A 27570-nucleotide genomic window follows, 5' to 3' on the forward strand; every position below is an offset into this window, starting at 1 on the left:
ATGTCAGTCGGGTCAATCTACAAACATTTATATAGTATATTTGACGTTCACGTTTGACGTTTAAGGTACATTATTTTAACACATGGTCAGTAATGCATATATGACTGGACTAACGTATACAGATTCATAGGAACGTACAATATCTTTCGAATTAGCTTGTACAAGTATCGTGTATTTGAAACTTAACTGATTTAATACGTATATTTTTTTACTGACTAACTAACTTATAAATATTCGTACGAACGTACAATGTCAGTTCGATCAATCTGTAAATATTTTGCATGTGACGTTTAACTCGGTGATTTAAAAATCCAATATTCCATATTCGTAGATTATTGTTGACTGAACTGACATACAAATATTCATACGAACGTACAATGTCAGAAAACATTCATATTGTGTATTTGACGTTTAACTTGTTTAAATTAAATTTAAATATATGATAAATAGGTTTAATGGTAAAGTGTACGTTAGTATGAAAATAAAGTACGTATGTGCGAACAATGGTATAAATGTGTGTTTGTAAAATATGCACCAATAAACATAAATTATTACTTGAGTAGTAAAATAATAAACTTATATAATTAGTTAATTTATTATACACATACGCACAAATTTAAAATATTTATTATAATGAAGATTTATTGAAAAAATATAGAATGTATATAAAAAAAAGATAATGAATCTAAAAATGTTCAGTCTGAAATGCGATATTGTAGTACAAAAGTAAAGTAATCTCGATCGATGGCTATTTATAAGAACTACTCTTTCCTGTATGAATACCAAGAAATAAAGTTTTTGTGATACTTAACAAATTTGTAACAAAACAGTAAACTGCAGTATTGTAGTTATCCCATTTGGTTTTGGGTTATAAATGATAAAGCCAATAAATATAAAAGAAAATACGAACAGAAATATCAAGAACACTACGAAATGTATCTTTTCATTATCGTTAAGCGAAAAAGTTACCATTTTTTTGGGAATGAATATATAATGTTTATTTGTAAAATGTGAATGTAAATTATGAATCCTAATATGAGGATAAATGAGAAACTGTGTATAGTTTAATAGGCAATAAGCAAACTGTTGATGTGGAATAGAATGTGTGTAATTAATTCCATTAGGACGCCTTAGTCATAAAGTAGTTGAATGAAAAGTGAGGGTCTTCGTGACCCTGAAATTATTTTCAGTTGAGTAATCATCCTGTCAGACGTGATAATAGTCAAAGGGAGTAGTTATCAGGCCTCCACAGTTCAACCCTTTTGTGTCTGCTCGTATTAGTAAGATCACAAAGTGGACGACCCTCTGCAGCCTGTCATTAAATAACGATCACTCAGAACCCCAAAATATAATGATAACTCCAATAAGAAAATTGGTCGAAGCACCAGCAGCTCCTGAAATAATAGTAATAGTGCTACTTCGAAAAGCAATATTTCAGAGTCCACTCGAAAATGTTTCATCCACGTGTGTAATCAAATATTGTGCCAAAGGCCTCATAACTACACAAACATCGTCGAGTGGAAGCCCAGACTGTGTTTGTTTTAATTTGAAGTGTACATATGCAAATAAAGCTACCTTTTGAAACGCGCAGCCCCGAAAAAAATCGCAACAGGGGATGAATGTAGAAGAAGAAGTAGAAAAAAATATTTGTAGGGGTGTGGAAACCGAAACAAATCTGGTTGCGTAACGCAGCAATGTGATTAATGATAACCACATGTTGCTTTCGTATTTTTTTCCTGAAAGTATGTGTTTTTTTTTCTTTTTATTTAGATTTTTTTCGCGAGAGGAAATCGACTTGCTCAATGCGTGAAATATGGATGGTGCAAATTTCACGTGAAAGGAAAGAAATAATGTGCGGAGGGTGGAAGGGTGAAGTAAATAGATGGGGTTTTGGAGAGTGTAGATGGGTTGCGGCGCGGTGCCCGTAGTATAAATAATAATAAGGGCCTTTTGATGTTTCTGGCGTTTGTGAACGAGGTGAATTAATATTTATAGTAACATCGGGCCTGAAAACTTTCCCTTATCAACATTAATATTTATGCGAGGAACGCAACTTTGCGGGAAAAGGGTTTCCTAGGTATCGGGCGTAAGTCTTAGTAAAGAATACTCGCTGAAAAATAATAAAGTTACAGATCAACTTTAAAATTCAGAACTTCAAAACAATTCATTTTTTTATATATTTTTAATCAATTCTTCAAAGTATTTTTTAAGAAATGTAATTTCTGACTACATTTTCATTCTGTCTATATTTCAATAATTACAATTATGTAACTTTAATAATAGATTTTTATATATAATAATTTTCTGTGAATTGCAATTTTTTACGATTATTTTTATATAAACAACGCGTATTTTTGTTAACAAATGTAATAAATGAACATTATTAATATTATCACATAGTCAGTTTGAATTGTATAATTTTTTGTAGACATTTATAACGTCATAGTTCAACTGTAACAAACTACAACACAATTATCACTTGTTCAATAAATAAAACAAATAAATGAAAGGAAAACAACTGTAACATCAAAACGCAACCTGTTTTTGATGAAGTGCGCTATTTTTAGGGGATGAAAATATCGAAAGTTCTGACAGCAAATCACATATGATTGTTTACCTATACGGATTTCCCCACCCGATGAAAAATCAAATGCAAACATCGGAACATAAAAACCAAACATTCAGGACCACTCGAACGGTTTGCATAAATTAATTGCACGGCACGTCGAATTGCAATAGTTTTCTGACGAGTGCATTTCACATTTATTTTCATTCGGTCCGGACATTGTTTAGTGAAAAGCACTCCTGCATTCAATCATTGCATCGATAGCTTTTAAACTTAATTGAATCATCGCTTTATACCGGTAAAACCCCAGCGACACGAACCATTTCCGCAACTTCCATACCACACTCAATTGGACGTGTTTTAAATATACTCTTCCACCATTTAATATTGAAGCGCCAACAAACCACAATTTAATTCTCTTTAAAACTGAAATTGTACACATAAAAGATTATAATTGAATTTTAACATCTCTTTTACCTGGTACAATCCTATTTTTTGAGACTTATCCCTATTTTTAGATAGATGTCCTCGTGTCCCCACTGTTGTCAATAAATTAAATTTACTTAATAATCCATAATAATAATAATTTCCGATTATTGATTGAACTGGTCTGATCACTCTACTTACAGTAGTCATAGGAATACTTTTTTAGGAGTTGGTCATTATTATTGTCAAAAATCTGCGGCACAATGCATTGCATACAGCAAAAAGCTATTTGTATCTTAAACAATAAACGTAAAAAAGTTTTATAATTGCAAAATGTATTTATAGAATCTTCATTTTATAACTTTTGCTAATAATAGGATTTATTAATCATTACTCATAGTTTGTATGACAAATAATAAAAGCCTTGATTCCTGCACTTCAGCCAAAACTACTAATCTACTTTTATTGTTCAGGAAACTTTTGTCCACTAGCGTAAAAGGAATGACCGTTAAAGCTCATCTATTTAAAAACTTTGGTGCGCGACAAAATGCTTATACCAAGAAATCCGAATTCAATTGGCTGTCCCAAATAGCAGAAGAACGTGAGATCTCCGCCCATCCACGAATGTACTGTAAATCAGATAAATTGCTTGTATCAAGTAACATGCCCCACATGATACCTCCAACTGTAATTTGAAAATCTAGAACTAAATTCGCTGCACACGAAGCCATAACTCACCACAAATAATTGCTTATAACATATTGATAATAACATAATAAATTACGCCATGCATTCACATAGTTCTCAAGCTGTTCCCTCCATCAGACTATGCGTGTCGTTTAATGCAAATTATAATTAGAAACTTGATTGTGCTTAATTAAATTACTTTAGAATACATTACGATGGAAGCAACATAAATTATTTCTTGCATCAAGAATTCCAAATGGGTTTCGCATTTTAAATTAGCTACGCTTCTCATGCAATTAATTAATATGAATGTTAACTTAATGATTGTCATAATTAGATTTCATTAATTAATAAAAGAACAATAGTTTTATGACTTCTATTAAATTCATAAATAGAAGTCATAAAACTATTGGTTTTTTTTTAATAATTAATGAAATCTAATTATAGAAATCATTAAGTTAACATTCATATGCAATCATAATTAGTTATTAATGAAGTACAGACGAAATATAATTGAGAATATCGCATAATGCAAATATGTCGATTGGAATTCGACCAAATTCCGAGGTGTCCATAAAAAAAATCATCTCATCATCATTATCGTCATTGTTTATTGGAAATATGGCAATGCGCATATATTTTATTGAAATTATAGGAATCCGGAATGTGCATACAAAGCAGAATGAAATGTTTTGTTTAAATAATGAATCAACGTATTAATATTTGCATACAGTTAAAATTAACGCAAACTGAATCGTACTTTATATTCAGTTGCATATTTACCAAAACAAACAGCCTTTGTATAATTTGCGCTTGTATTAAATGAAAGATTGAATAAATAAAACAAGCACGTTCGCAGCAATTGTAACGTGCCGTATGTAAACGGTATGTTCTGTAATATTATCAAACGGGAATGTGAGTTTTGCGGAACTCTGAGCTGTTAATAATTTGTAACCGATAATTACTTAACAAAAATATGTAACTTATAATTATTTAAAAATAAATTTTATAAGCATCGGTGGTTCAGTGGTAGAATGCTCGCCTGCCACGCGGGCGGCCCGGGTTCGATTCCCGGCCGATGCAATTGTTTTATTATTATTGTTAAAATAATGTTAATTATACCCGGAAAACCGGAAATTAATTGAAATCATTTTTTATAAGCATCGGTGGTTCAGTGGTAGAATGCTCGCCTGCCACGCGGGCGGCCCGGGTTCGATTCCCGGCCGATGCAATTGTTTTCCTATTAGTTTCAAAATATTGTTAATTAAACCCGGAAAACCGGAAATTAATTGAAATTATTTTTTATAAGCATCGGTGGTTCAGTAGATTCCCGGCCGATGCAATTGTTTTCTTATTAGTCTCAAAATATTGTTAATTAAACCCGGAAAACCGGAAATTAATTGAAATAACTTTTTATAAGCATCGGTGGTTCAGTGGTAGAATGCTCGCCTGCCACGCGGGCGGCCCGGGTTCGATTCCCGGCCGATGCAGTTGTTTTGCTATTACTCTCAAAATATTGTTAACAATACTCGGAAAACTTGTTAAAAAAAATAGTTATTGAAGCTGGAAATAATTTTAGAAAAAATTATTGATAGAATTATATTTATGAGCCCAAGCACCAGTTAAGTCAGGGGTCGACAAACTGAGGTAAATTACCTCAAATGAGGTAAAAGGTGGTAATGAGATCTTTCAGCAATTAATATTCTATAAAATTAATTAAAAATACTAACGCGCTCATCATCTATATCTTCATGATCATAATGGGGTAATAGGTTAAAACGTTCCTCGACTCCTGACTTAAGTAGAAGACAGGAGATGGAAGTTACGCGAATGCCTTAGCAATTTAGCAACTAAATATATATTCTTCAAATCTAATTCAATTTTTTTTTTGAGGGCCCCAAAATTTTTCATGGATCCGAGGCATTGGAACCTGCATTTTACTGCAAATTTATTAAAACACATAATTATGTATTATTGATGAAAAAAACTGAAATTATCAAAAAATTATTTATTTTATAGATAGGAAGTGAATGTATTATATGCAAAATACAACAATTGAAACATCTCAAAAAGTGTTTTAGTTGATCAATAATAACTAGCATATATAAGGTTATAAAATATAAAAAATATACTCATACCATAGATTCAATTTCAGTATAGACTACAGCAGTGTTTCTCATGACCGAAGGGACGGGATATTATTCTCTATACCTACTTTTCGGGCTTCCTTAAAAAAAAAAAGTCCAAAGGGGGTCGCGGACCAAAAAGTTTGAGAAACACTGGACTATAGTATACTTTATGTTTATTTTATAGAAATTTATAGTAGACGGTAACGTGCAAATTAAGATATTTGATTGAGTTTGTTAATAAAGTAATTAGGGTACATCTTGAAATTGGGGTTGTGCATAGAGTTTTGAAGTGATGTAGTAAGAGAGTTGAAGTTTTATGAGTAGTGCGAGAGGTTTGTTAAAAGTTGCGAAGCGTATGCTCGTGGGGATAAGAATCGTTCCGGTTACATCTGAGTTCAATTTCGAAGAGGGTGGAGTGAGAGTGGGTGGCTTTGGAATGATTAAGGTCCGTCGGACATGATTTGTGGGATAATGTGTGGTTTGCGTTCGAGGGGGGCCTCACGGAACAACGTCTAGTTAGACATGCCTTACCTATAATACGCTCATGGATGCGGTCTATCCGATAGTTGTGTTTATGTATAGCTATGTGTATACACATACAGATAGACAAGGGCATGTTTATTCTTTTTTTTTCTGAGCTTTGAGGGAAGATCCGCGATGAACCGAAGTTTATAAATTGTAGCATGAGTGGAGGTTAGTGGGTGCAGTCCGGATTGCTCGTAGGGGCGTTATTAATGCATTTCAGTCACGGAACGGTGCCCGGTCTATGTATGTTCACAAGCATACATGGATATACACATTTGTGTCCGCCTAACAACTACAAGGATTCAGAGCCATGCGCTTCGAAGACGTATGAATATAAATCTTGGATGCTTTCCATCCAGGACTCCCTGTTACACGGAATACCGAGTATCGAGAGTATCGTGTGCGCCGCGAATATCATATAAATTTGGATCGTCCTGCTCGAGATATTCCTCCTCCATCCTCGCAGCAGCCACCCCAAATCCCATACTCCTCCATATGCGAAACTGCTAGCAAGATACGATATTTATGATTATATTCTGCGCTGAGCGCAAACAGATTTTCGCGACGACAATGTATACAATCAACCCTCTTACATACATATACGAATATACATATATACTCACACGCCCTCTCGCGCGCACACACACGTATATACACATCTTGTACCTTCTCGTAAACTGCTTTCCCTAAGTTACTTGTTAGCGAACAAATTGAAATTTTTCAGCATATCACCTTTTCTCAATTCCGCTGAAAAGATTCCTTGCATTACGGGCAGAATCGACTTTATAAACTTACTTCGCAACATATTCGCGTCGGAACTTGACAGCAACTTGACAAACATAACCACTCCAATCTTCAGCAACTTCAACTAAGATATTCATACACCTTTTACTAACGGTCTTCTTTATTTCAGTACCAATAGAGTTAGAATTAGTTTATTCATCCTTGTGTGAACAGTATTTTACTTTACGGAGTATATACAATAAATTTTACTTTCTATTCATTAGCATCAAAATTAAAGTCAATAATTTTATCATTGTAATTACTCTGGTTTAAAATTTCGTGACAAACTAAATTTTAAATTTATTTTTTAATTATTTTTTTATATTGTTCTTCGATTAGTCCGCTTTTAAACAGTCCGTAAATAATTATCTGCACTACGTGATGTATTGCTGTATTCAATTAGACATATTACTTAATTTAGGAAGAAATTTTGACACAGTTTTAAATACGAAATTAAAGTATGTTAATGTACTTTATAAGCAAATTTCTCGACATTCATTCATGACGAAACTTCGCGGCAAGTGTAAATGCGTTTCAGTCACACAGAATTTCAGTGGTTCTATGCAAATGTTAGTAACAATACGATTCTTCAAAACGCCAGAGGCGAAACGCTTTAACAATGCACCACCATTACCAACTGTTGTAAACTACAACAGTATACATTTGAAAAATTTGACAGTTAATTAATATTTTGTAGTAATTGTGTATTATTCTCATTATACTTAAAAATGTTATTGTTTACTACTTCTTTAGTTAATTATTTCTAAAGTAATTTTTCATATATTTTCTTGATTTTCTAGTTTTCAACTCGATGTATTGTTAGTAAACTATTTTTCAAAAATAAATTATAATTTTTCAAAGTATAATAAAGAGAATGTGTATTTAGAATGAGCATATTTAAAGATAATTAAACATTGATGGTGACAGAGTTTTAAGAACAAACAAAAAATATAGACAATTTTATTTCCTTAATAGAAATAAAAGTTTAACCATCCGCTCAAAGTGAATGGGAAGAAAGAAAGAGAGGTAAGGTAAAAGAAAAACTTGGACCTGGCAATAAAGGGAATCCGCAGGAGAATAAAGTTTATGTGTGTCTATAAAGGATTAAGTTTAGAGATGGGGACAAGAATAAATAAATAAATAATTGGTGAAATTAGTTCTTGGGCCGTCGTAATCGGCCGTGAATTCGTAATGGGGCATTTGTGTTTGTTTTTGGAGGGCGGTTTTCGGCTACGCTGTATGAATGTATGTGGAAAGGGGGATGCCATAAAGGCCCATCTCCTCGGTTGCCATTAATTCCTAATGTTACATTGTTGCCGGCGGTGCCATAATCCCTGTCGGATAATCAAAAATTCACCGCAAGTTCCGCCAATTCCACCTAGATTTCTTACCATTAATATCCACAAGAAACATAAAAACAATGAACAAAAACACACGTTTTCATTAATATATGGTTACAGTTAAAGCATAAAGGTAGGCAGTTTATAAACTTAATACATTATATAGAAATAAGACAAAATGATCTTTAAATTAGGAGAAAATTTTATATCGACTTTTATATCTGAACTTTTGAAGTATTTCGATAATAAAATAACTATATATTTAATAAAGAAATAATGTTAAGAAAGATTTGTAAATGAATAATTCGTATACCGAAATACTGTTTGTAAACCGAGACATGAATTTGTTGAACATGAATTCAAATAAAAAAATACCTCGGTTTCACATTAGTTTTTTTTGAGGTTATTTTAGCTTGAACTTTTCTGTTTATAGTCATTGAGTCAAAATAGTGTCCAGAAAGATTTGTAATTCAATAATACGTAAACCGAAATTTTGTAAGGAAACCGATGTACTTTTTTCTAAATCGGAATTTGTTGAACAAGAATTCAAATAAAGAAAATACCTCAGTTTCAGATTAACCTAACTTAGGTTTTTTGAGGATATCTTAACTTTTTTGGTTTATATTTTATGAAACATAATTTTTTTAAATACCTCGGTTTCCGAACAGAATTAAGAAAGCTAAGGTTTCACTATATGAATATTTATTTCTAAAAATTTTATACTAAAATTATAATGGAATAAGTAAACACTTTTGTAATAATGCTGAGAAATATTTGAATGCATAATAATTTTAGAATGTAGATATTTTATTATTTGAATAATATATTGGTGGTTTTGTGTATTTATGGTAAACTTGAAATATATATGTTCTAGTACACTAACAAAACGCAAGTTATGTATGCACATCAATTTTGCTCGAATTAGTTTCGGTGAAGTGAATGAATGTATGGAGATTGGCCAGGATGGAAATTGCCTTTATATTTTAGTGGTTGTAATTCGTAGGAATATTCATATCAAAATCAAAATACTTGGGATGCCGTACTGTGGACCGGTAAGGAAAGGGAACGAAAGGGGGTGTGAGTGTGATAATAAATATGGAAACCTTGTGAGCAGGTCGAGCGGGAGTTTCCATCTGGGAATAGTTTAATGCCGAATAGGAATCGCTCATTGCGAAATTATCTCGGAGATCTTAGATCTAAAACAATTCCGCAACATAACCTTCATGAATTATGGCCGTTTGCTCGCTGGGGAAACGAAACCGTTTTATACCAACCAACCCTTATTATTCAGAGCACATTTAATAATCATAAGCTATACATTTTTATACAATTTTCATCATACAACCCGACTTTGTTTTTGATATATATTGGACTTTCTTCACCTGTATAGCATGTTAAGTAGAAGATTTTTTGTTAAAAGAAATTATTTATTAATTTTTATTTGCAAAACTTCTACAAATTTAATCAACGAACAATTTTTGTGATTTGAAGAAGTATTTGTTGTCTAAATAGATTTTTTTTTGCGAAAATGTTTGTATTCCAAATTGGTTATTTAAGAATAATTGATTTAGCATAGATTTTTATGGGAATACTAGTAATGGTAATAAAACACAATTCTACAACTCTCTACAAATACAATTAATTATCCGAAGATGTATTTGTTTGTCCAATATAAAAAAAACATGTTTGTAGTCCGAACTGTTCGTTAACCAAGTACTCAATATAATAGTAATATATTGTTAACTAAAATAATCAAATATAAGAATTACTACAATTTAAATATGAACGCATACAAATTTATTGAAAATTAATTACTTTATCGGCCTAAGAACCTTAAGGTCGAAGGTCGTACCAGTTACAGTTTACCGATGAACTTTAATATAAGGTTAAGTTATTTCCAAACTGGGAATAGTCGATCATAAATCTCTATTATTTTGTTGGGTCTAAATCGTTTTGATACCTAACTGGTATTAGTAACGAGCTAGGAATCCGGTGTTAACTGGATAGGAAATAGGGTGACTGTGGTTTCGTGGCAATAAAATGAGGGGAGGAAAGTAACGAGTGGCATGAAGATTAGATACAATCTGTAATTATGAGTAAATTATATAACCGATTAAATCAATACCAATTAAGTTTTCCCCTCTATACTTTACTATTTTATGTATTTTTTAATAACTTCTTTTATCATTTTACGCGTGTGAAAATTTTATGCGTGCGTGCGGTAATTAATCCCACCAAACGATAAGAAGTGTGTGATGTAATTTTCCGCGTGTGTTTTCCTTCAGTTTTTCACTGAAAAAAAAAATAACAAAAGCGACGTGACAGGTAAACGGAAAAAGAAAAAACAGGACTACGTTGGGTGTGAAATTGAGGGGTGTTTATGCAAATCGTAATATGATTATTGCTCGTTTATTATTCATTTAGTTAACGAATATAATGAATTGTTAATTGTGGACTTTTCTTCCTTTCTCTTTATTTTAGCTCCTTGCGGTCCCTCGTCCTTTTTCCTTGGGACGGATATCAGTGCCGGGCGATCTTTACGGTTTATTGAAAGGCTCGTGGAAAAAGAAATTTAACACCCTTTTCCACACAGCTTGCCTCGATTTACACGTTTTTTTTTGTATCCTTCTACTTCATCCTTAGCCCGCTTCGACCGGCGCTCGGGGTTTGTATGGTAATTTCACTTTATCACACGGTTTGCTCGCATGTGTGTGAGTATATATATAGAAGCTATGTATATATTTTTTCGCCACCCCCATTCGTTTCTTCAACCCTCTTCGACTTTGGTAAATATATATATATACATATATATATTTATATGTATATACCGTCTGAATATAAAATATAGATTAGATCTTTACATTTCACACATCCGCGCTTATCGGGAGGCATATGCCATGTGCATTTTCCACGTTGCTGCCTCGAGACGGATGCATGCATTAATATTACAACTTGTTTGCATGTCAATTATCGAATCGATAGGCACGCTCCGATTCCCTTTGTTTCGCTCAGGGAGGTCGTTTATTTGAAAAGACAGCCGACAAGTCAATAGATTTTAATATTCCCTTTTTCCAAAGTCTCGTCACACTGATAGTTCACTTTGACCTCTTTCAAAATATATAAAGTGTTTTAGTATCAATGTAGGTCAAACATCAGTTGAATTTTTTTTTATCAACATTGAAACGAATGCTCGAGAGTAGTGGACAAAATTAGCTTAATTTTAATCATTTTGTCCACTGCTTTCATCTTTATACTTTATTTCTATCAAACTTATACGTTCTTTTTAAAATCACTATGTTATACATAAAAACATTCTAAATATTACAGCAATTCCTCGCATAGTGCGGTTAATCGGACCCTGAAATTGATCATTCAGTGTGACCTCTTTCATACATCTAAAGTATTTTAGTATCAATATAGGTCAAACATTGGTGGAAAAAAAGTTATCAACATTGAAAAGAATGGTTGAAAGTGGACAAAATAACCTTGATTTTAATCATTTTGTCTACTGCTTTCCTCTTTATACCTTATTTCTATCAAACTTATACGTTCTTTACAAAATCAGTATATTGTACATAATAATATTCTAAATATTACAGCAATTCCTCGCATAGTCTGATTAATCGGACCCCGAAACTGATCGTTCAGTGTGACCTCTTTCAAACATCTAAAGTGTATTAGTATCAATATAGGTCAAACATTAGTGGAAAAAAAGTTATCAACATTGAAACGAAAGTTGACAAAATACTTGACTTTAATTATTTTGTCCACTGCTTTCATCTTTATACTTTGTTTCTATTAAACTTATACGTTATTTACAAAATCGCTATGTTATATATAACAACATTCAAAATATTACAGCATATACCTCGCACAGTACCGATAGCAAGCCGGACTATTTGAATAGTCTGATTTCAAATAGTCCAGCGTACTATGCGAGAACTTTAAAGATAACTTTAAAAACGCATCAAAATAAACATTACACAATAAAACTGCAATGCATAAGCGAAAACACAACATAAATATTATTAAATATTTAAAAAATAATAATAACCATAATTGATTATATATGATGTATTGAAACTTGTTATTATTTTTCTTTTATAAGAAAGAAATGTTTCTATTTAAATATTTGAAGAATTATTTTTTTACATTGCTTTCCAATTTATTGAAATATTATTATTAAACTTCCTTTATATGTAAATCGTTACATCGAGCATTCAACCTTAGGCATTATTACCCTCTTTTCAATATTAAACGCATGTGCATATTCATGTTTCGTGCCAACCGGTGTTTTGCATGAAATGATTATGAATTACTAATCAATATCTTTTATATATACATCGATATAAAACTAGCCTGTGTATTACCTTTTATTTCCTTTTATGAATGAAACAGTTTAGTGCAAGTTATATATCATTAATTTTAACAAATACGCTTTGTAAAGAAAAGATAAATTATTATCCAACTAGCTTTCAAATTTTCTCTACAAGCAGAATATTTACTTTGAAAAAGAATAAATCATATATGACAGCTTTAAACTTTGTTATATTATATAATAAAACTATTGTAAATTATAACCCAGTAACATCATTACATCATTATTTAGTTATTATATCAATTTCTGATTTTAGACAAATTTTATGGTCTAAGTATAATTCCAGTAAATATTTATTATATTTTCTAAATGATTTGATAAAAGTATCAATACAAATATTTAATAAGAATTAAATTTGTCTTAAAAAAACTTAAAATTATTAAGTGCATAATATTTGAATTAAATAATGGATAAAAAATGTCAAGAGCTGAATTCTATTTTTCGTGGGCCCAAAAACAACATTGTGGGTCCCAAAAACCACTCGTGGGCCCTAGTTATTTTGCCTTATATTATAAATTCTGATATTTATAGAAGATATGTTAAATATAAAGACGTAGTAAATATAACTATATTAACAATAAGTTGTATATTTTATATATAAAGTATGTAAAATCTGCACAAACGTTTTTTTTTTAAAAGCATATTAAACTGAAAATAGTTATAACATACATGAAATTGAAACTCGAAACAAATGTGGATACACTCGAAAGAATCCACGTGAACAACAACAAAAAAGTCATATAAAAATAAAACAATGCTATGTTTATATTATATTTGGGGTTTCGGCCCCAATTTGTACCAACCAAATAAATGGCGAGAAACGTACTTCTATATTTCCGCAGTCGGAATTCTCGCCGCAATTTATATTACTCGCTCCTGTTTTATTTTCGCTATATTTATTTAGTTCTCTCTTTCTTCTTATTTTTTTTTTGCACTTTTATCGCTGTGGGTATTTCCGTTTCCTTTAAACGCAATGAATAATTCAAATGGTCTAAAATCTTTATGTTACCGCCACGTAACATGTAGCAATGTTGCTTTGCCCTCTCTAACTTACAGTTTTATAAGCATGAAACGAGAAAAATAGGAATAGCCCAGACACGTTACTGAATTTAGAGGTTTTTCTAATAAGATACTTTGCATTTGCCGGTTTATCATTTAATGTTATCTACTTAACTGTTGTCTATGGCCCAAAGAGCCTAGGGCCTCAGAAGTTAATTATGCTTTAGATATGGGGTGCCTCACTATGGTTGTAGAAGGGTTTATATCTAGCTATGCCACTGATCTATATCGATCGTTTTTCTGTGTTTTAACCCTTTACATTTGACCATTAAAGAATAACTGGCGAAATTGCGAAATAGCACATAGCTATTAAAAAAAACTGCATTTTTTTTGTAAATTCAAATTAGAAATAATTGCTAATTTCTTTATAATAAAGGTGCGTACATACTTCTGAATTATAGTATCATTTAAATGCGCCATAATAATGTACGTGGGTACAGATATTCAGGATTTTTTTGTATTTGAATTCAAAATATATTGTAAAAAGTTACTTATGAATTTAATTAATTATTAATCAATGTCAACTTATAAAAGTCTTTTGCAACAATAGATTTTTTATTTGAAATTATTTATTGAATTTCATGGTTGTTGCAATAAATCATATTAATTTTAATAATATAATTAAATGTAAAATTGATGGACTATAGCTAATATAGTAAAATTTCTCTTTGATTCCAAATGTAGCTAATATTTAATTGATATTTAATCTAAATATTTGTCTATTTTCAATATTGATTATTCTATCTTGTTTGAGAGATATTGTATTCGAAATTAGAAACCGTACAATGATGAATAGAAAATAATTGCAATCCAAATTGCGTTTGCGAGTCGAGTGTTGTTAAAATGGACAAGAATAGTTTCTCGTTGAGCATTGAGATATTTATTACTCTATTTTTGTTGCCTGCTTCCTCTCGCTCTTCCTGCATCTGCCTCAGGAACTTCTCTCTTCCATCCATTTCCCTCTCCTTAAGTTTGTATAGAAGTTATTGAACGTTTGATCGAAATCGCGATGTCGAGGCGGGTCGCGCTTCGTAATTAAATAAGAATTCCCGCGATGCATCACTTGCGAAAATTCAATTTAAAAATAAATTGGGTCTTGTTTGTATCAGAGGGAAAATGGGGGAAGGTTTCTGTACGTGTGTGTTAGTTTCCTATGTGTGAGTGTGTATATGTATACAAGCGTTGCGTTGCGAAAGAGGGACGAGTATGGAGACAATAAATGAATTCCTGTCGCTCTGCTGTTAGTGGGGGTGAGAACCAACCACCCCAGCAGCCCGTCAAAGTGACTTGTAATATCTTTATCTTTGACGGCGGCTCGTCCGACACGCGGCCCCCTGAAATTCGCGGGGCCCGAATAGAATTTTACAATTTAACGGAATATGTGTGTAAAGAATTCTATCTATTTGAAATTCGCTGCGCTTCCGTGCATCCGTCAGAGGAAATCGCGAGGGCGCATAACATGCAAGGGAAAGGCCCCACTTGGTTACCCCCAGAGCCGCTTGCGTCATCGCCGCCGCCTCCTATCCCCCGCGCCACCCCCACCAGACACATACAGTCGGATCTTGTTATTTCTGTCGCATATTCCCTCTCGTCATGTAAGAATTTCTGCGCTGGGGAATCCCCGGGAAAGAAGACATGCTCGAAAGCTTCGGGTAGCGGGGACCGGGCAATGGACCCCGCGGATCGCATACTAATGGTGCTCAATCTTAAACCAAAATACGATATATCTACGAGCCCATAAGGAAACAACAACTTCATATGTATGCTAGACCTTACCCTAATATAAGCAGATCGGACCCCAATTCTTGCGAATCTCTTGCTTTTCATCTTATTCGTTTGCTCTAATCCGCTTATATAATGGAGGATTCTCTAAGAACCCCCAAGAATATCAATTTACACAAACATAATATATGTTTGTGAACGGTTTGTGGATTTAAGCAATCTCCGAAAAACATAAATAAATAGAATTTATGATAAGTTAAATGTTTGACCAATACATATGTTCTATTAAATGGATATTAATTAATTTCAGCATTGCCATAAAGAGTGCGGCTTCAAATAGTGCGTTATATTGATATAACCGATTAGCCGCAATTTTCAGCAAATATTCCATATTTTAGTAAATTTAAATAATTATAAGCTGAAATATATTATGTAACTGCCATTTACCCAAATCGATAATAAAAAAATTAAAATAAAGAAATTTTTAATATTTTCTGACATAAATTTAAAAAAAACTCACATTTTGATTTATCTATATGAATTAATTAATCATTTTCATCGTTTTCATTCTGAAATATCTTATGTAAGTATAATTTATATAAAGTGCAAATAAAAATGTGTAAATTAATATTTTTTTATATTTTTTAGTTATATTTCACGTTTCATTAAATTACTTAATAATATATAAACAATCAAATTTACAATTAAAATGTGAAATAATTATGACCTGAAATATCGTGTGCAACTGAATCGAAGTGTTTCAATAGTCAATTCGTGAACAACAGGTTACCTGTCAATACCAAACCTATGCTTGTGTTTCCTAATGAACTTGGAACTATTTCAATGGTTTCTAATAATTGATATTAGCTTAGTTTCTTACCAGTCTTATACCATGAAGCCATTAACTTCATCTTTGAAATATAATTAAGTTCCCATAATGTGCATGTTTACTAAAGTTTTACCAACTTATTGCAATGAATTTCTATACTTATTAGACTTTAATTTAATTTTCTATAATTAAATTAAGTATTTTACATATTTTCAGAACGTAAAATTGATAAATATTCAAAAATGAAATTATAGAAATATGAAAATACATCATTTTTATTACAGTTGTTTATAAATTTAATCACCGTGTGGCTTCAATAAATTCCCTTACACAACGCATCAATCAATTTGCAAATACTGTAATAAATTGCATGATTAAGCGCTAAACGCGCATTTGTAATTGTGGCTTATTTAATCCAATTTTATATTCATATTAATATTTGCAAATGCAGTCAATTTAGACTAACTAATCTTGTTACATAAATCAATATGGACAATATTCAAATTATTAAAATACATCGTTGTTTTAGAGTGCATATTTTATTCATCTATTATATAATAATGCATAAAGTGCAAATCCCAGGATTTTAAGAACTTTCAATTCCGTGATTTAAGAAATGAAATTATTGCATGTGTTACAGAAAGCTTTAGTAAAGATTTACTATTAGATAGGGAAGCTTGATCATTCACTTCTACTAAATTACTATTCTGAATCATCAAAAAAATATTAAGTAACCAAATATTATGCTGATATAGCGATGAGAGGTTGAGTTTAAAAAAAAATAGCCATATTTATAATATTCAGTCATCTGTATGAAATTTTCGTATATTATCAGCATTCTAAATATTACGTTACTAATAATTCCGGAATTTAAAACGGGAATCCCGGGAATCGGTATTAGAAAAATCAAATAATTTCCCGGATTATTTGTAATTGAGTTAAAAGTATTATTCTGAAAATAATATAGATTCTTGAAGCCCTATTTTTTTTTAGAAAACATTGAATTTATTTGATTTTTATAATTTATTTGATTATTTTCAAATAATAATGGAATTTTATGATAGATTTAGAAGTGAATTCACATCAAAGTATTTTCTCGAAGAAAATACCTCCGGTAAATGTATTATTCAATAAAAACATTAGGATTTTCTATATGCCCGAAGTTCAACTCATAAAATAACAATGTGAAACAATTACATTTCTATTTTTTCATTGTTCAACTTTATTGCGGCAGTACGTTTTCATTGATATGTTTTTTATTACACGTCGAAAGTCGCCTATTTATAATTCAGGTCCGTTCTCTTCCTTTGCTTTTCCTTATACTTATTGTTTCATATCGAATCGATTTTCATTTCCGCTCATAACATACATTTCCATTTCCATTTTATACCCAGTAAAGTAATTTTATTAGATTCAATATTAACATTCACTGTACATTGTTTAACGATACATTCATTTCCAATTGTCCTGTTTCCGGTTTATTACATTTGATCATACTACGATTTACAAACAAAAAAAATGAATATATGTATGCATGTACCCAATTACAAAAAATAAACACGGAGAATATTGTAATAACAGATTCAATAACATACGCTGGATTTGCTATAAATAAAACTCGGTTTTTTATTAATATTTTTATAGCGAAAATATTCAAACGGGATATTCTATTTTATGGAAGAATAAATACATTGAAAATCATTTACACTATTATAAAAATAATACAATTAAAATATTTCTACCAATCTAAATGAATCTTTCAATATTAAGTCTAAAAAAAATGAAAATTAATTCCGGACTAATCGAGTTATTGTGTTTATTCAATGAAAATGATGCATAATTTCATCTTGTATAAATTCTAGCAAAATTTTAAATGATTTTAGTGTATTTTATAAAATATTAACTGAAGTTTTAAAGCCTGTCAAATAAATTTGTCATGTTGAACTTGAAATTAATTTTATAATATTACAACATATTTTGGATTGGTGATGTAGTTGCCATGAAATGTAATAACATTGAACAAAAAAATAAAACTGTATAAACTTTTAATTGCTGTGTGAAAAGTGGACGTGCATTCGTCAATATTTGCAAACTTATTACAGGCCACCGTTGGCGGCTCCCAAATGGAAACCGCCTGGCGTTTACGAAGAACGAATCAAACTTTCCAAATGCAAGACAACAACAGCAGCAGTAACAACATCCACCCCTCGACACGCAACAAACTTTATCCAAAATCGATCGATACTTTTGCACAACTGCAGTGAAACCGTTAGCGTTTAAATGCGGAACATTTCGTGCAAATTCATCAAAATGCTTAAATGATGATATTCTATGTAAGTCGAGGGAGGTAAAAATAAAGGGATCTAAATTGTTGGAGCTATTAGGGAGATTCGCTCTTGGGGATGGTTTCTCGATAATGCGGTCTCCTTTACTATGTGGGGGGTGTCTGGAATGGCATCTTGCGCCCTTAAATGTTCCCAGTCGTAAGTGCATTAAGAACCGAATGAATTGGACTCTTGATTGTAATTACACAACCGCTCTCATGCACACACACCCTCGGAATCTAATCTAGTCTTATGTCTTTCACGCCAGAGGGGACGAAGATGGAACTATGCGCCATAAATAAATGATTTCCATGCTGTTTCTTCTTCTTTTTTTCGGCTACCCCAAAACCCAAACACTAATGTGAGTGTTCATTATAATATCATTACAGTACCCGACTTCTAATGGTATTATTAATCAGAAAAGCCTACAGTTTTACTTAAAATCCATTTTCCGAACATCCAAAGTGGATGAAAAAAAAAACATTAAATAATGATAAGAAAAAAGTTACAGCGTTCTTATAAAATCACAATTTTCTTTGGGATTGTGCGAGTTAATTTGGAAATGTCGGTTGCTGTGTCTAATGAAATTCTTATTTTCTACGCGGAAATATGTGCTCGAAGGATCATGGGACGAATAAAGTTTTGAAATCCAACAAGTGGCTTTCATATAGATTAAAGTCTCAAGAATGCAATAATTGCATCCAGCTTTCCTGTGGTCTCTTTAGTAGACACTATCAGAGGTTCTCTCTCTCTCTCTCTGTTCGAAACCGAGGAGTCCCATTCTTTTGCGTCGTCCCGGCGCCTCCACAGTTCGCCGCTAATGGGATAAAACCGCTGCTTTAATGTATTTCATTATTTTCTTGAAATTCATTTATCCATTGTTATCATGGTATAAAAGCTATACTATAAAACTATTAACTACCATTATTGAATGTAATTACAAAGTATTTCAATCAGTATAATTTTTAAGAAATTTGTAGATTATTTGATTAATCGTTATTGAAAATGAACTTATTTAATTAAGGTGATTAATGAACTGACTTTTATATATCACCTACATTTATTTAACTCTGAGTATTTGTTACAATTTGATCATATTTGTTGATAAGGTTTCAATCAAAAACGTATTTATTATTGTTTAAATTTTCTGTCTTTTCAATAAACGTTCGAATTTTATATGAAATTTTGGGGACTGAAATTTGAAAGAATAAACTACTGTATAAAACGCTTACAGTTGAGTTTTATCTCAATTTTTTTCGAAGTCTTATAAATAAGGTAACTTTGCTATATTACATATTTCTTTTTTTTTCCTTTGTTTTCATATGTTATTCAGAAAAATTTAAAAATATTTCATTTTTTAATTATATAAAATTTTCTTACGTTTAGAAACATAAAGTAACATTATTTCAATATATATGCAATAATATAAATTATTATATAAAAGTAATTAAAATCACTCTATTATTTGATATTATTTTTTTTAATTTGTAGATTTCGCGGTTTCAAGTACAACAAAATTCATTAATTTTTTTTTAATAAAAAATTAATGAATTAAAATGAAAATTCTTACTAGAAAACAAATGTTTTATCATATACTGTCTAAATAATAGATAATTTCGTACATTTCTTTATGTAATATATAATTCTTTATGGAAATGTATATTTCTTCATTTTTTATTAAAAAAATACGTCTATGATGTAATGTTAAATATATATGTTTCAATGTATAAATATCTCCCAAATCTACTGATCTGAAAAATTACAAACTTTAGTAAAAATAGGTATAGAACCTACTTAGAAACATCTTTATTATATTATATATGATATTTCAATCAATATATTTAAAATTCAGTTTTGACTAACTTGAGGATATTAATTTATATTTGATTACATTTTGTAGTAAATTGTGGTAAGAAAGTTTAAGCGACTAATGGCCTCTTACGAAATTCTATACTATTCTGATTGAATATTATTATTTGAGAGGATTTGCATTTTCAACAGGCCAGAACTGCGGTGTACCCAAAGTAATGGCTATTTCATATAAAATGAACGCGAGGCCAAGTTTTGCTTTATCAATATTCAATATTGATTGCGAAGTTTCGAAGCACGAACCCACCTCTAAACTCTATACACTAACAAAACAGGAGAGATAAAAAAAGTGAAGTATAAGCGAATCCATCTGAAATTAAATTTAGTCCTTTCCCCTCTTATTACATGTCAACTGTCCTTCATCCGTTCTCTTGAATAAGTAAACGGTCGGACGTATTTTTTTGAATTTTCCTTCCTTCCTTATCAGTCAGGATCACTCCCAGTGATAGACTTTAAATATAACATGACTTTTAAATAATTTCCGCGAAATACGTGAAGCGCTTGTCTTTGCATTTTTAAAAGAGAAAATTCGTATAACTTTTTTACACTTACTCGTATAATGAAGACATAATTATGTAAAGCTTTCATACCTGAAACAAAAAAAAAAAATATTTCCTGTTTATTTTAGAATTTATATAATTTTATTAGAAAAGTGAATACAATACAAATTTACTTATATCAAAATAAAGATGTATTGAAATAAAAGTAAGTTTTTTTTATTTACGAAATAATCGAAATAATGTAAATATATTGATTAACAACAGATTTCTTAATCTCGAAAACCTATATTAATTACCAATAAATATATAGTTAATCCTTGAATAACACGATTATTTACCGTGCTATTAAAAATCGTGTTATTCGATAATATACGTATTTTTTTAATAGATTATAAGTAATAAATTAAATTCGTCTTGATTTAAAACATTATAGGATTTAAGTTGAAAAACAAACTCATTAGGACAAGTGATGATAGTTACATTTTAATTGCTTGCTGGGAAATCGTGCTCAATTACCTAATGGGTTTGTTTTCCATTGGATATATAGTGGACGTCTCGAATTGAAAATAAAAACTATTTTTTTTTGTCTAGTAAATACGGTAAATTTCAATGAGTAAATATGGGAATGTGGAACAAACAGTGGAATTAAATTTATGGTACTATTAATATTGCATCACTGTTTACTTCACAGATTATGAGTGGAAACAACTTGCCAGGTGATATATTCGTGTCAATGAACACTTGCTTTATGACAAGCATTAAATATACAACGTTACTGGATATAACTTAATCAATCGATAATACTGTTGTAATACAATCCAGTGAGTATATAATCTGATTTATGCAATGATCCATATAAATTTCTGTACGAGATATGATGTATACTCTATATTTAAGTACAGGTTTAAACGAGTAATTTATTTGTATCTAGATCTATATTTTAATGAACAATTTTGTAGAAAATTTCTTGAATTAGTAATTTATTCATTTTCATTCAATAATTTACTAAATATTGAAATTGAATGCAGTACAAGAATACCTCATATTTAACAGGACAAAAGACCTACTACTAACGGTTAAATTGACCGAGATGGAAGGAAATATTATAATATATTAACAAGTTGCACGTCTATCCAATTGCGGGGTTACCAGCTAATTGACATTTATTATTTTATGTTAAAATACAGTAACGGAAGAATTCGTAACTGTAAAGTTTACCGCAAAATTTAGATTTAAAAAGTGAAAAGGTCAAATTGACCCGTAGCAGTTACGGGTAAAACACTGCGTGATATTGGAAGAACTGGTTATGCTTACTATGCAAAGTATTGCTGCATAAATATATAATTTATAATAAAAAAATATTATAAAAAGTAATATTATAAGAGTACAAGTAATTTACTTATATTCTATTAATTTACTTATGTAAATTCATAATAATCATGAAAAATGAATTAATAAAAATAAAATTTGTATAAACAAATAACAAAAAGTCTATTGAACTTAGATTAATTAATTAAAATGTATAGATCAAATTAATAAAATGCATATTTATATAGTAAAATTCATCAAATAATAATACGATATAAAATAAATAAAGTCTGTAGCACTTAGATTAATTAATTAAAATTTAGCGGTTAAATTAAAAAAAAATGTGCATATTTCTATAGTAAAAATCATCAAATTTATATGAAACAAGGAAATCTATTCTTAATTGAGAAAAATATAAAAAAAAGTCTGTTATAATTAGATTAATTAATCAAAATTTAGAGATCAATTTTGAAACAAGATCAACTTTTCTTAATTGAAAAATTATAAAAATAATAATACTAAGTCTTAAAATATAAGTCTTTCACGCTTAGATTAATTTAAAAATATGAGAGCAAATAGAAAAAATGTATATTTATAATTAATTAATTAATTAAAATTTAGAAAAATTTAGAGATAAAAAACACTGTTCTTATTTATATAGTAAAATTCATGAAATAAATATGAAACATGGTAAACTTTTCTTAATTCATTCTTAATTAAAATTTAGAGATGATTTGTTATCTTCATTATGCATAATGCACTGCTGTACAAGTATTATTTTGTTAGAACCTTAATGATTCCGCGAAATAATAAAAAAAAACATACCCAACAATTTGCTACAAAGTGCTAGGAAGCTCGTAAATTCGTTTTATTATTTTACATAAAGCGGTCTTTTAATATCAATATTTCCTTACAATTACTTGTACATTGCCATTCCGCAACTAAGCAAGCCGTAAAAAGAGTTACGTCTAAAGCAAACACGTAGAAGTTATCAAATAACTTCGGGCATAACTTGTCTAGTTCAAGAGAGAGAGAGTGAGTTATAAAACTCCATATTTCGCATCCCCGAAGACACGGAGCGCGGAGGCATTAAAATGTTGCAAGAACAGAATTATATTAAAACCGTGGAAGGTATTACACGCTTTACAACTAGTTTGTATTAGTGCGCGAGCGAATATCTCTGGGATATGAGTAATTTTTTTTTTATTTGTTCAATTTCGTTTGCGTTCGCGTTTTTTCCCTAGAGGTGTTGGTTAATGTGAGCTTTGGTGAGCATATAGAAAAGAGAGGATGTGGAGAAGTACGTGTACTAATTGTATTTTGATGTAATTAAATTACTTCGAACACTTGACTATTTTAATAACCTCTCGACGGGTGTAATGACCCTCCGGAGTTACATGTCAATAATGTAGCCTTTAAAAAGTTTTTAATGAGAACCAAGTCGAGAGCTTTCTCCTCAGGGTGGGAAGAAAATGGCTGCACGATTGGAATAAGAATGGGGCTTTAGAACAAAAAAAATAAATAAAAGAAACGCGATGCATTTATGTGGCGTGTGCTTTCCTGAATATTTAGCCACTTGGATACGGACGGAGGAGGGAAATTAGAGCCATCCATTTCCGGTGGCTTTTGTTCTTTAGTGGCGGCAGCTAAATGGTACGGGCTCTGTGTATTGGCGAGATGTTTTACAGGAGTGAACTAAGTCCGGGTAATTTATTCTATTAGTAAACACCTTAAGACAGATAGCGGCACGTTCCAAGCGGCAATTAAGCACCGGAAGTGCGAAAAGAAGCAAATTAATCGCATCTCACACAAAAAAAAAATAGTGGATAGTAATAGCATTCTCGCACGATTTATTAAATCTCCGATTGCCGCGAAATCGAAGAATTTTCTAGTTCCAACGAAATGCATAATTAATTTACTAACACCGGAGCACTCGGAACTACTCCCCGAGTCAATTAAAACTTTAGAGATTCCCATTCCGGAAGCTTAATATATTTATGCAGCAAACTACCTTTTTTTTCTTTCTTCCTCTCTTCTTGATTATTCTCTGCCGTTTGGAATCGGATCTTTGTTGCAAGGTGTATTTGTACTCTGTTCATTATTATGACCTGTTTTTTTTTGTACGTGTCCCATTCGGGTTGCCGCACGGAAAGAAACAACAAAACTTTTGCAATAGCCTTATCGTTATTAAAAATATAAGGGATGGAAAGGGAGAGCGTATATGCAGAGAAGTAACTTTTATTTGAAACTTTTTCAATATTCAAACTGGAAAAGCTCGAGTACGTAACGCAACGTAAACATTCGGTACGGCCTAAAAAGCGAAGAAAGTGAAAGCAGTATATTTACTTTGGAAAAAAAATATATATGTATGTGAACGAACGTTGTGATCGATACACAAAGTCAAATAAAGTCATAAATTTTTCTGGTATAAATTTTCAACTTTCAAATACTTTCAATTTTTCCATTAAATCATTATCTTTCTGGATTTTATGTTAATTTTGTTTTAATTTCATTCATCTCAAATTTTGATGGGTTTATATTAGTTATAAAGATTCAAAGAATATAAAATAATTTATTTAATATATAATGTATATAATATTACCTATTATAAAATATTTTGCAGTTTGGGCAAAAAAACTTATGGTCAATAGCCTTTTGTATCAGTTGACTATTTTGCAGTTTAATGATGAAAATATTATTTTAAAAAGTTTAAACAATCACGAAAACAAGGAATATAAAAACTAAATGTCTTGGATGTCTTTAATACTTGATTATTCCATTTCATTTAATTAAGTTAGTTTGCGCTATGTACTGTTTAACAACTATAGTGTCATGTTGTTATAAGGCATGACCCGTGTGTTACTAATTAACTCACACAATTAGTTTAAATGACCCGCTACAGTAATAATTGCAAAGCTCTTTATTACAATCACAAAATTATATATTTATATAATACGACAATGCAAAACAAATAGAATAATTATTTCTAAATTTAATTAAAGATGTATTTATTTATTGTTTGTTGTATTATTCAGATTATTGATAACCTTGACTAATTTATGTATTAATATAACCTAACGTTTCTGGCAGAGGAATGAAAACCTTCTACAAAGTTGAAATCTATAGAAGAAGTGATTATTTGATTCACTGGTTCTGCACGTAAAAAACATTTTTATAAGAATCTCCAAACTAGTTCTAGGTAATACAGAATGTGCAAAAGTAGTTAGCAAACTATAGTGTGTATATTATTATCTAAATCTCTTATTTATTCTTATACTTCTCCATGGATAGAAAAGTGAAAAGCTTTTCCAGAGACCAAGGATGTAGAAGAAGTAGATGATTCTGATTCAATCGCCAAACATAGTATTACTTAATAAAACTAAACATCTCAAAACTACTTGGAAATCTATAGTATGTAATAAATTATCAAATTTAGTATATTTTTAATATATACTTATGCTCTTTCAATGACGGAAATATGAAAATCTTGTACAAGTACCAGAGATGGAGAGGTGGTGGATATTTGATTCATTGCTTCTATTTTAATCACCTAACCTAGTATTACTTGATCTAAGTAATAATCTCTGAATTATCATTATTATTTTTATACTTCTTCATAAGTGGAGGTGTAAAAACCTTCCACAAGAACCAATAATGAATAATTATTGGATATTTGGCTCAGTGGTTCAGTTACTACTAGATTCTTCATTGATAGAGGAGCAAAATCTTTTTACAAGAACTAAAGATATAGAAGGATGTTTGACCAAGTAGTTTTAACTCAATTACCTAACCTAGTATTACATAAACTAAAGGAGAATTTTCTATATAGTTCTTATATTAGTTCTTATATAGTTCTTAATAGACATTACGAAATATTACTTGTTTTTCTTCCAATATAATTGGATTCTCATTTTATTATACTTCTTCATTGATTTTAGCGAAATTTACATTTTTTTATGTGGTATAATTTTCCCAGTGGATAGTTACCATGAGATGATTTGATTTTTAATTTGTTGGTTGGCTGTCGGCTTGTAGGTTAACTTCAGTAGTATATTGATGCTCTGTGATTCCTCTATTTCCTTTGACTGTGAATCTGCTGCTATTCTTAACACTGTCGTTGTCCAACGACTTGGCTGAATATCCATTTGCTGAACCTCATTCATTTGACTATCCATCTGTGATGAACGAAGGCCCTATTGCTGCAAGCACCAATATGGCTGGCTTGACCAGGATTCCAACCGGCGCCGGTTGGATCGTGGGTAGAGCGACTTAACCATTCGGCTATTAGTTTACAAATTGAATGAAATCTTTAGAATCTATTACTATAATTTTAATCAAATACCAATGCCCCAATGCATATACATAAACATATATGGGACAATGAAACAGACCAGTATACAAACAATACGTTGTTGAAATGATTATAGGCCATTATGAAACCAATGGTCATTTCGCCATACAAACGGCTATTGCAGCGCCGAAAATAATCAATCTTTTTTCGATTAAGTTAATAATAGCGTAAATCGTAATGCGTTTCGTTTGTTGGCAATAATGCGAAATGGGTTTTAATTAATAACGCAATTATAGAACGTTATGCTTCATAATTCAAATGAATCACGAATTTACCACCCCCACATCCCCTACAAACCACCATCCCTCCCGCCCGCATCTATTGAAATAATTTTGATAATTTTAATTGGATTGCACGAAATAAAATTAACGTTTGCTCCGTTCCGAAACACGGCCGCATCCGCACAAATTTTCCCCTCGATATTTTCGGAACGCAAATTCTGTTTTCACCGGCGGTATTTAATTTTATTTAAACTAAACAGAAATTTAAAAAAAAAAAACCTGTATAAATAAATACATCACAGATATTATTGCTATTATGCAAACAGATTATTCGTATAACATTCGGAAACTCGTAATCGGCAATTAACGTTTGGGCACTAATTAAATTCCAATTTGCGTATTCCGATCCAAAAAAAAAAACGCATTTTATGTAACTGAAAACCGCTGAAATTTTTTAATTATAATATCGGACATTTGAAATATTGAAAATTTCACTACGCACTGTTCATTTTATGCTGTAACAAAATACCACAAAATATGACGGAAAAAGTAG

General features: G+C 30.8%; 1 protein-coding gene and 3 non-coding genes across 5 annotated transcripts in view; 3 read left to right on the plus strand and 1 right to left on the minus strand.

The window, feature by feature from the left end:
* The window catches only part of LOC108557490 (transmembrane and TPR repeat-containing protein 1-like), a 274214-nt gene that overhangs the window by 107614 nt on the left and 139030 nt on the right, over positions 1–27570 (minus strand). The gene's annotated exons all lie outside the window — the stretch shown is intronic.
* On the plus strand, positions 4692–4762 carry Trnag-gcc. Its single transcript has one exon. It is a non-coding gene; the product is annotated as a tRNA-Gly (tRNA).
* Trnag-gcc lies at positions 4840–4910 on the plus strand. The gene has a single exon. It is a non-coding gene; the product is annotated as a tRNA-Gly (tRNA).
* Positions 5099–5169, plus strand: Trnag-gcc. Its single transcript has one exon. It is a non-coding gene; the product is annotated as a tRNA-Gly (tRNA).

The sequence above is a fragment of the Nicrophorus vespilloides genome, unplaced genomic scaffold (assembly GCF_001412225.1).
Source record: "Nicrophorus vespilloides isolate i.1.1-1 unplaced genomic scaffold, Nicve_v1.0, whole genome shotgun sequence".
NCBI lineage: Eukaryota > Metazoa > Arthropoda > Insecta > Coleoptera > Silphidae > Nicrophorus > Nicrophorus vespilloides.